The sequence below is a fragment of the Callorhinus ursinus genome, unplaced genomic scaffold (genome assembly GCF_003265705.2).
Source record: "Callorhinus ursinus isolate GAN/ISIS: 27379988/994484 unplaced genomic scaffold, GSC_fseal_2.0 scaffold2, whole genome shotgun sequence".
NCBI classification, from domain to species: domain Eukaryota; kingdom Metazoa; phylum Chordata; class Mammalia; order Carnivora; family Otariidae; genus Callorhinus; species Callorhinus ursinus.
Genome location: NW_027397064.1, coordinates 24,598,800 through 24,610,820, shown reverse-complemented (window position 1 = coordinate 24,610,820; position 12,021 = coordinate 24,598,800). Strand labels below are relative to the sequence as shown.

Below are 12,021 nucleotides of genomic sequence, written 5' to 3'. Positions count from 1 at the left end.
TAATTTGTAATCATATAGTGTATGATTGGTTACTAAGCTGTCTTAATATACTGAAATCCCCGATTTGTTCATATTTGTTAAGCATCTCCTATGAAGTATCATGAGATGTGGGACCATGTCAGTTCATTCCACCAATGCCTAGTGGTGTATCTGGTACATAGTAGAAGATACTCAACTTGCTGAATGAATAAATAAATAAATGGATACGTGATGAATAAATGTGACATACAAAATCAAGGGATCAGGAAACCCTCTTTTTTTTTCCAGTTTTCCCTTAACAATTCTACTAAGGCTATCAACATAAGGCCATTTAATGTTTCATCAAATTGGTGTCCTTTGGTCCTCTCTTCTGAGATCATAGAGCTTGATAGATATTCTCTCATTAACTCTTACACACCCTTGTCATTTACGTGGCATTGGCTTGCCCAGTTTTTAGAGAAACTGGGATAAAGAAAGGTTAACTGATGGGCTAACAATAGAATCAGTTTATGACAGAGCTAGGGAAAGAATTGTCCTCCACTTCTTGACTAGTTTAGCATGTTGCACACTGGCTAGTAGTTACAGAAAATATGTTGGGGATGAATCCACATTAGTAGGTTTGCAAAACTGGAAACTTGCTTCTGAAATGTATTACTGCAAATAGTCCTCCTCTGCACATAGAACGTTTGATGAGATACACCTTCGGGCCAAAAACTGTTTTTTCATGACCATTAAACTTTCTCAATTTCCTTATAAGAAAATGATGCAGACAAATATATGTTAAATGCATAGCTGCTGTGATAGAATGAATTCATGTCAAAGCTCCATTCTGGGATTTCTGGTTGACTTTCATAAACACAGCTATGTTTTTCATCCTCATTTGAAGAACAGTTTATATGTTTAATATTAAAAATTCCAATTCTGTTGATTGCTAAGACTTAAAACACATCAAAGGGAGATTACTCAGGATGCTTTGAGTGCTTCTAGGGAAACATTTTGTATAACATTTTACTTAACTCTTTATAAATCATTCATATGTGTAAGTATATTATTAAAAAATATTTAAAATATTTTTTAAAGCCATAAATTATTTTCAACTGGCTTCATTTAGAATTTCCCTTATGCTAGTTTGAGAGTGTAGATATTCCTTAAAGTAGAAAATTATATCAGACTTGAACTATAATTGCAAATAAAATTTGGAGCATATTTCTGCTGGTTAATTCAAAGTGTGTGTACTATTTTGAAGTGTAATACATTAAGTGTGTAAAAGAATGGTTGTCATACTTCATCTTGAAATTTATCAAGATATTTAGGACATGTATTTACTGAGGAAATATGTTAATTTGGAGAATTTTTTTTACTGAAGGGTCTAGCACTTTTTTTTTTTTTTTTTTCCATCCCCATACTATTTCTATGTCAGGTGATTTGATAAGGCCTCTAATTCTATTGGTATTAGAATATGACCTGTCTCCTGGACTTTGAAGCCATGTCTTTTCTTCAGAGAAGATAAGGAAAAGTGTCTTATCTTAAGTCTGGAAGAAACACGGAGTCCGGTATCAAGGTAGTGGAGTAGTTATTTTCCCAGACATAAATAGCACAGCCTGAAGAAAAAGATTAGTCTCCTTAAAAAAGGACTTTGCTGATTTGGGCCTGGACATGGCAATCCCGTTTCCAACCACCCTGTGTATAAGCTTTAACAGACAAAAGTTTGTTTACTTTGATTTTAATTTTCATTTTTTCTTAGCTGCTCGTATTCAAGATTTGGAAAAGAAGGAACAGTGGTGAGCTGGATTCTGGATTTGGATTCTGATGAGACATTCTTGAGAAATTTTATTATTCCTGACTTTTTAAACTTTTGTAACTGTAATATAACTTTGGTCTGAGGTTTTACTTTTCTCTCTGTAGTTTAGTAATTATATTCTGGTGTTCCTGTTGGGTGTGAGGGTAGCTATAGATTTATAATTTCATCAGTGTTTGAGGTTTTATTTATTTTAAAGCTTGCTGTTTTTTATATTATGCCTTACCTGTTTATAGCATTCAATATTAGTCTAAATTCACTTAAAATGCAGTTTAACATGAATTTCTCTTTCATGTGTTTTCAGAAAGCATTTGTTTTTCTGGAGAAGTTAATGTGAGATTTCATGGTTTATACATTGTTTTTATAGTCACACATGCAGTGGCTATTGACAGTTTTACTCTAGTTAATTTGTTCAGTGTTGATCACTAGACCCTCTAGCAAAAATTGGCTGGTGAAAAGTGTGATTCTTTTTTTCCCTTGAGAAGTTGGATCTAAAGTGTCTCTTAGGGTGTGGGTCAATTCCTTTGCGATATGAAAAGATGACATGAGGGCTTTCTATTTTGTAAAGTGCATTAACAGTTGTTCACATTTCATCCTGGGAGGGCTGCTAGGGAGGAATCTTGATTTGGCCTGTTATGCTTGGGTCTTGTGTGTCTTGAGTTCTTTTTGTTATTCTTTATTATTTGATCATGAGAGTAGGAAATGTATGTCATGTGTCTTCTAAAGAATAAACCTGAAAGTCTTTTCAAGAGTGAGCTTTTGGGGTTCAAGTCTGTGTTTGTGTCTTATTTCTATTCTAGGATTTAGCACTGTGCTTGGCACATAAAAGGCTTTCAATAAATGTTGAAAAAAGGAATTAGAGAGAATTAATTATCACATAGGTCTTATGTGACCCCTGAGAGGTCACAGTTGATACTACTTCCAACTTGTTGATGGAACACTGAGACAATGAAGAAACTAATTTAGGATCTCACAACATGAATGAGGCATAAGGAGCCTAAAGCTGTGGAAAGGTGTATATATTGTATTTTTAGCTTTGCACTGTAGACAATAAGCCGTGTGGAGCTGTTTCAGTGTATGAAAAAAAAGTATGTGAATGGCAAGCTAACTGTATGATACTGATAAGATACACATGCAGTTCATAAAAAAAAGTATGATTTCACATGGCTTTTAAGGGTTAATGGGATATGGACAAATTGAGAAAATTAATCTAACAAAACAATTGCCCTCAAATTTCTTCATCAGGTAAAACATTGCATCATCTTATGTTGGCTAAATGATTCACAATCTGTGTAATTAATTATTCCTCTTAGTTTTCTGGATCAACTCCGTTTTAGAGGAAACTTCAGTGGGCTTTGACACTGCGGGCAGTGTGTCAGGCCACTGTGAGATCTGCTTACATATTTTAAATGTATTGTTTTGTAATTGTACATTCTTCCTCTGACTTCTCTCTTTTCTTGTTGCTTGTACCCCTTCTGTCGTGTTTTAAGTATTTTCTCTGGTGAAATCTGTGTGGCAGGATGAGGAAAAGAAGGGAAACTAGCAGAGATGGAGAGTACTAAACCACCTGGATTCTAGCCAGGGGCTGTAGCTGAAGAATGGGAGAAAAACCTCACAGCAGAACTGGACCCTCCTGTTGAATGGCTCTAGTCTCTGCCAGGAGTCAGGCTGGACCCTCAGTGTTAGTTTCTTTCGTTTTATATTTGCATAGGACTAAGCCTTGATTTCTTATATTATCATTGTGATATAACTGAACCTTCAGTGTTCAAGAATCATCTTGGTTTGTTACCATACCTCCCCCACATCATGTTTGCTTAAAAACTGAGCCAAAGACTCTACTTATAAACCCCTAAGGACTGAAAATAACAGTTAACAAAATGATGGTACTCAATGGACGTATTTGCCTGGATTTTGTCAGTTGTTCTTATAAACAGCTTTTATTTAAATGTAAACATTATTTTTAAACAGCACTTTTTCTTTAAAAGACTGATTTTCATTAAAATTGATTCTCGCCTCTAGGCAGAGAGTTAGCTGCAAAGACAATTTGTAAAAAATGCAGACAATTCAGGACTTTAATTTTGGATTATTAAAAAAGTTTATTCTCCGTTTTGAGTACTGTTTTCTCAGTTCACTGTGATATTTCATCTTGCTTTTAAGCATGATCAAGATAAGAATTGGGATACCTTCACCGTAAAGAAATTTCTTATTTTTCTTACCCTCTGTATTAAAAGTGAAAGAAAATGAGAGTGATATAGCCTAGTGGGTAACAATTCTTTTTTCTAGTGTCACAGAATAATCATTAGATCATAGGTGCTCTGACCTCCACGTAAATGGGGAAATTAAACTACACTCCTGCAAGACCTTAGTTGAAGATTTCAGTAACTTTCATCAGGTTTTAAGCCTTTGAAACTTACATGAATATAAATATAAGAAAAAATCATGTCCCAATAGAAAGTCTGTCTTTTATTTAAAGATTTATCACACAATAAATTTATCTAGAAGATGTACAATTCTACTTGCAAATTTAGAGAAGAACTGGATATATTTTTGAGAAAATCCTTAGTTTGTGTTGGGAATAGCAGTATTTTGTAACTAACCTATGTTCCCGAGGACTTGCATCTGTCTTTGTTTTGTTTTGATAGGGAAATATTGATTAATATTAATCAATATTAATCAAGTACTAATTAATCCTGTTAATTAATGGTAGAAAAATAGACATTTATAGACAAGTGACTTTTGAGTCAAGGTCTTTAGTAATTTGAGGAATGTAGTTATCATATTTTAGTACAAATATTATTCTAACCTGACAACTCTTTCTTTTTCCAAGTTAGTATTGGTGTACCATCCAGAGTAAGTAATATAATACTGATACTTCTTCCAATATACAGCCTTATTTTTTCATTTGTCTTACTTTTTATAATATGTCTAATCACTCTTCTTATAGGATTTTTACTGTTTGACCTCAGTTTATTTTTTTTTAAACATTTTATTTATATATTTGACAGAGAGAGAGAGAGACTGCGAGAGAGGGAACACAAGCAGTGGGGGGAATGGGGGAGGGAGAAGCAGGCTCCCCGCTGAGCAGGGAGCCCAACACGGGGCTCCATCCCAGGACCCTGGGATCATGACCTGAGCCGAAGGCAGACACTTAACAAATGAGCCACCCAGGTGCCCCTTGACCTCAGTTTCTAATCCCAGTCAATTAACTTTTAAAAAATAAATTTTTGGAACCTTGACACAGTCCTCAACTTTTGAATGCTCAGTCTTTGCTTTTTCAGTCCATAAAGTTTTCAAGAATGTTCTCTTGAAATAATCAATTTCCTAATCCAAGTTCAGATAGCAACAACATTACTTATCTTCCTCTTCCTATCAGCTGAGGATGATCTTGATGAGGTCAAGTATAAGTTAAAAATAAATGACATCAAATAAACAATACCAGAATAAAACATTTAATTCTTCAACACCCAAAGGGAGTGCCAGGAATTGAAATCCAAGTAAGCACTTTTGACTGTTTGCAGAATTCAAGGATCAGGATGTTGGCTTCTTTTCTTTTCCTTCTCTTCTTCCTCCCATTTTCCATCTCCTTCTTGTTTTTCTTTTTTCTCCTCTAGTGCATTACTTTTCAGCAAAAAAATTTAACCTTGATAAAATAAAAAAAGGCACCCTGTCTTTCCATGATTCAACTCAAAAATCTAATCTGGAGGAAGAAATAGCTGTATGGTCCATTAATGAGAATTTGCAATAATATTCAGGAAGATAGAACTTTATTGTTTATGACAGCAGTTTAGGAGGGCAGAATACATCTTCCTGGACCAAGTTCTCCTGAAAATAGGAGGCCAGGGAAGAAATCAGATTTACTATAACAAACGTACTATAAAAGGGGGTGGAGTACGAATGTACGTGGGTGACCTGTTTTTAGTCAAAAAGAAAAAAGTCTTCTACGTCATTTCAATGTAATCTGCTGTTCTCTTACTTCATGGAGTCGGTAACTTCAAGACATGTTGCATAACTTGCTTCTTTGTGATCCTCAAAAATGTGTAATTTAAAGAGGGTCCAATACTCTCCTAGCACATGGCCTGGATTACCATAGATAACCCCTCCTCATGGCTGGTGTTGCTCTTTAGAGCCTTGCAAAATCATTTGTGTTTACCCTCAACAAACGTTAAGAAAACAAGCTCGTCAGAGCTGTTTGTTCTGTTCAGCACATTAGAAGATGATTTTGATGCAATGATAATTATTGTGCAAAAAAGACTGATGATGAATTAAGTGTTTTAGCTTAGAAATATTTCACTTTTTAGAATGACAGTTGCCTAATGATTTGGTCATTTTATTTTATGAAATTTATGCTGTAGCCATGTTTAGGCCGATTTTAAGAAAATGTTTAGGCCAACATTAAGTGTTGAGTTTGACTGATATAATTTATGTAGTTTGTTTCACAAATTGTGCCATCATTTGCAAAATTATTTCTACCCTAAATGTAGTAATTGTTCGGAACTTATGTTCCTACAGTAATTTCTACTAAAGGCTTTAGTTCTAATATTAAATAACTCAAAATAATGGGATGACTTTGGCTCATTTAGATATTTATTTCTTATATCTATAAAACAAAGGAATTGAAAAGATGATTTTAAAGATCATTTTAGCTATATAAGACCATAGATCCACATACTTTTTTATATTCTGTTTGTCTGAAGAGAACTTAGACAACACATTTAAAAAGTTTTTTAATTTCCCATAAAGCATCTTTCAGCAGACAAGAACACTGTTTCCTGATAGACAGTGTCTGATGCATGGAAAGTATTCAGTAAATACTTCCTGAATTAGTTATTCTTTGAGCAATTCTAGACTTTATAAGCAATCGTGAAAATTCAATGGCATTAAATTATCCAGGTTTTGGAATAAGGAACTTCAAGCAATAGGATGTGAGGTAGAAAAATATAAAATATCTTTTGCTATTTTAGGTAAGTCTAGCTGAATCAGTTAGCCAGTAAGAGGTATGGCTCCCTGGCCAATTGGTTCTCTCAGATAGATTACTGGAAAAAATGTGTAGTTTTACTTCTATGTACCTTCTTTATTTCTTATATTATTTTAATTTTAAACATAAAAATAAATCAGAAATGTTATGGATACTTTCTTCTCATTATTTGATTTTTATTGAAGTTATATTTTACTAATTTCCCAGTAATGTCATAGTATTTTTGAGCATTGCTACCTCTACAATCATGTAGTCTTCCTGTGAAATTAGATCTTAATTTGCCTGCCCTTTCTAAGTCATTTCATGTTGTTGCCTCTGTTTTTCCCAGGTATAATTGACATGCTGGAAAGAGGATGGACGTTGGCTAAGAGCTGAGTTTGGATCTTGGCTTTGCAGCTTGTTACCTGTGTGATCTTGGGCAAGCTACTTAACTCTCTGGGACTCACTCACCAACTTTGTTATATAGGGACAGTGTTCGCTATGTTCAGTACAGAGATTGCTTTAAAGATTAGCAAATAATGTATACCAAGTACTTAGCTCAGCACTTAGTAGGTGATCCACAAATGGCAAATACCTCAACTTTCAGGCAGGATCATATTTATCATCATTGGAGCCATTAAAATGGATTTATTTAAATACCTATTTGCACTTACTGACATAATAGCAAGTCGTGTGTATATCTCTCTCTATAGATACAGGTATATGCTAATATATTGTAGGTATAAATTCCAATGTTTTAACTTCTATTGTAGAATTGTTCTTATTTATTAACCACTAATTGCTTCTTTTTTTGGGGGGGGAGACTTTCAAGAAGATTGGAAAATTTCAGTTAGGAATCCTGCATGACATGATTTTAAATTTAATAGTCATCTTCTTGTCAAAATTCCATTTTTAGTATTTTAAGTTATTTAATATTTAACTTTCTAGTGAACTTTGAGGTTTTTTTTTTTTTTTCTTAAATCTCACTGCCATGTGTGGCTTTTATAATAACAGCTTACTATAATTAACTTTGGGCAGCCTGCTATGCTTTATGACTGCTACATATGCTTTTTGGCCTATTTCCATATAATATACAATATATAATCAGTTCTCCATAGCTTGTATTTGCAGTTTACTTTTCTCCCTCTTTTTGGACTGACTTAACACTTGACCTCACTTTGCTTGCACTTTACTCTGTTTGTGTTTGAGTATGTCTTCGATTTGCCGAGGTCACTGAGAATTCTGAATCAACTACCTAAGGCATTATTCACTCTGTTCTCATCCCACAAATACATAAAAAGCTTGGTTTACTCACTGGCTAATTCACTGTGTCCTCTTACATTTATACATGTTCTCCAGCAGATGTGTATGCACCTAATGCTTGTATAGAATATGTACTCAGTGCTCTTGCAATAAGGTAGATTGCATCTAACATTTATAGTTAGTCTAGTAGTTATGTCTCTTTTCTTAAAGGTAGGAGTTAGTATGACAAGATTTATTCTTTATAAATACATGCTATTTGTGTGGACTAACCTGTTTTCTTTAAAGTGTCTTCAAGTGGGGTCTCATTTATGATAGCTTTTTTATTATCCTAGGATATAAATCACATGTGCTTGGATTTTACGTGTGAAACCATTTTTACAAAGCCTCTTTTCCAGCTTTATTTTGCACTTTCCTTTGTATCACTTCAGCCTTTATGTTAGCAATGTTAGATTGATAAACACATTCATGAAAACTGGTCCCTCACTCTCTATCCCTCTAAATGCCAACTGGATCTTAGTGAAAGTGTCTCACTTGATTGGATTTCCAAAGACATCTGATTTTGAAAAACTCCATCATCTAATAACCTAATATCTGTCTATTGTTATTATTGATAAATCTTCTCCCTGCCAAACTTTATTTTATCTACTAGTTTGTTCTGGTTTCTGTGATGGGAGAAAGTATATGCCTTTTTGCAGGTACAAATCCACATCACTTTCCTTGAAAGAGTAGTCTTTTTTGTCCATATCCTTACTTGTGATGGTGTTCCTTGCTATATTAGGCTAATTAAAATCAGAATTGAAACATAATAATCAGTTCTACTTTTACATTCTACTTTCTGGCATCCCTACTCAAACACAAAATAGAGTTTTCTCTTTTGGAGGTGTTACTTCATCTTTTACTCTGAATTTGTTTGCTCTCCACACATACCTTGCCCCTTGCTTAAAATTTATCTCTTCAAAATAACCTTTTGTAGAATTCTTGATTGAGAGTTCTTTTTTCCTATTCCTGAACATCTTTCTTTCCTCTTATATTCATTGACATAATTTTGTTTCTGCTTAAATAAGCATAACTGATCAGGCAGGAACTCAGTATACAAGAATCCATTCATTTACTCATTCACTTTTCCAGAAGCACCTCTTGCATGCTTGTTCTATTAAAGACTTTTTGATAGATGTATCACTTTCTTAGCATTGCCTTTGATTCATTACCTAGCAAGACACAATTCAAGAGGGCAATTGGCAGTTCCTGTACTTTTTAAGAAGGAATTACTAACACCATTATTTTCTCTGTTTCAACTCTTGCAGGCTTTGCTCTCTAGGATGAGCTGGTCTCATTTTTTCCAGTTGGTAACAGATCTCCTCTTGTTTATGTCAGTGGATCATCCAACTGAAGAAGACATTGAAATTAGTACAAATACTAATATAGGCTGTCAATCAGTGTTTCTTGATGTTTCCTTTTAAGAAATATTCTTGATCTTTAACATGAATGAATTTAATGATAGGAACAAAAAGATGTAAAAAAGAAGAAATAGTACTTATAAAAAGCACATGGAACTTTTCGACCTCACTAGTAATTTCAAAGTTAAATGAAAACAAAATACCATTTTTTGTGCTTAGATAAACAAATAAAAGATAATGCCTAATGTTGGCAGGGTGTATTGAGAGGGACACTCATATATTGCAATTGGTAACAGATGAGTATACTCTCTTTGGAGAGAAATTTGGCAATAGTGACAAAAAATAGCAATATTGATATGCACTGTAGCAACAATAGAAGCAACGAAAGTCAAGTATTTTACAGCTCTTTCAATTAAGGTTTTAAAAGAACATGTAATAACATAGAATGTACTCTTGATATAATATTACCTCACAAAAGCATAATGCAAGTTGATCACAGTTTCAAAACTATGACCCTTACATAGGAATAAGAAGAAGGTACACTAAAATATCAACAGACTTTATGTTTGGGCAGTGGACTATTTTTTTCATATTTAAAAAAATTTTAAATATTAAATGAAAATAAATATCACTTAGTACCTGATATAGTACCATTTTTAATACCAGATATCACAATGACAAATTTATCAAATTAAGTGCTCTTAGGGTTTTGGAAGGCTAATGCTTCCATTCCTCTTAAGAAATGATAAATAATTATACTAGTTAAGGATACTTTTGTCTCTCTCTCTTCCTTTCCCTCGTTTTTTCTTTATATCACACAAGGTATTTTTCAATTTATGGAAGAAATAAAATACTTTCTCAGCATTAGATAAAAATGTTCAAGAACCAAAATGCAACAAAATCAAGAATGTTTGGTTTTAATAATTTTTAATTTTCTATATGACATTGTGCAGGGGCAAGGAGCCCAGTGCTATAAACGGTGATAACTATGATAAATGTATCAATAGAAAAGAAGGGCTGAATTTATATGCAATATTTTTCTTTTTGGGTGAGTGACTTAAAAGATTAGAGGATTTGTATCCTGGCTCATACAGAACACATTTCAAATGCACAGATTTCCCCAGGCCCCTGTGTGTACATGCATGCATGCCTGTCACCCTGCTTAGTTGTGCGCAGACAGCTTACATGAGGGGAGGACCATGTAAATGCTATCAGAGGGGGAAAAAAAAATCATTCCAACCTGAAAAATACTTTCTTTTAAAATGCTTTGATAAATGTCTTTCATAAAAGTATAATATTTCCATTAAACTTTTCATCTCTAGCTTTAATGTTTGCCACCAATCAGCTCTTATCATCTCACCCTTTTGATCTATAAACTCCCTCACGAACAATCTTTTTTTTTTCCAGTTTGGTTGTAGATTTCAGTCGATCTTTAACACTCAAATCTGAAACTACTCATCATTTTATTTATTGGTCTTTCCAATTCCCAAGATGATTGTAGAATCATGATGGGTGAGTTTTCTAAGTCTCTAATTCAGAATACTTAAAAAAAAAAAATCTAAATCTTCTGCCTTTCTTCTTTCATTTTGATGACTGGAAACAGAGACTAGAGCCTACATCCAGGGCCTTTTACTGACCCAAATGAAAGCCCATTACAACTCTCAGACCTACATTTTTTTTTAGACTCTAGAGTCATGGAATTATATCCTACAGTTGTAGACATCTCTCTGGAAAACCATGTTTAGTTCATCATGGTTTTGGCTAACTGTTATAAATGTTTATGAAGCTACTTACTATTGTCTTTTCCTTGTTCAAACTCTGAAGTCTTCAGTACCCCAAGGTCATATTCAAAGTGCAGGGAAAGAAGGGAGAAAATATACTACAATGTCTACTGCATGAGTACCTCTGGGTAATGGGACTATGACTGATTTAAATTTATTTTGCATTTAAAAAATTTTCCAAAGTAAGTATAAATATATGTCATTGTTCTAAGTAGGGAAAGATAAGCCTATATACATATATATATATGTATATATATATACAGACAGAGACAGACAGACAGAGAGAGACAGAGAGAGACACAAACACAAGGGGTGAGACCAAGGCCTAAAATGGAATTAGACTAAGCCAGTAAGTAGTAAGTACTGTTTTTAAATCTTTGTATTCTGAGTTGGGAGTTTTTCTTCTACCAGTTTCAATGTCCTCCAATTAATTTTTTCCAATTCATTCTTTCTTTCACAGAAATTCCATCTCTTTTCAAAAACACTTCCATGACTACCATGAACAGTATTTATGAATTAAGGCCAACCATATTAAGGCACACAAAGTCTTCCAGGTTTTGTTTCCTGTTCACTTCCCCACCCTATACCTGCAGCCAGGCTTTATCAGACTGTTGCAGCTTCTTCTTTTTTTTTTTTTCCCCATATACCATATGATTTTCATGTGAGTACTGTTGCTCATGCCATTCTTTCTGTTTTTTTCCCCTTTCATTTACTTGGTGAACACTTATGCATCCTTTAGGATAACATAGTTCAGGAAAACATAATCCCATACTTTAATTTTACTGGACATGAGCAAGGAGACTCTTTCTTTCTTTCTTTCTTTCTTTCTTTCTTTCTTTCTTTCTTTCT

General features: G+C 33.7%; 1 protein-coding gene across 1 annotated transcript in view; it reads left to right on the top strand.

Annotated features, from left to right (window-relative positions):
- Positions 1-1,606: 1,606 nt before the first annotated feature.
- The window catches only part of CPS1 (carbamoyl-phosphate synthase 1), a 134,286-nt gene continuing 123,871 nt past the window's right edge, over positions 1,607-12,021 (top strand). Inside the window, exon 1 of the mRNA XM_025892261.2 lies at positions 1,607-1,760. The gene's annotated coding sequence lies outside the window, so the exon portion shown is untranslated. The remainder of the gene's footprint in view (positions 1,761-12,021) is intronic.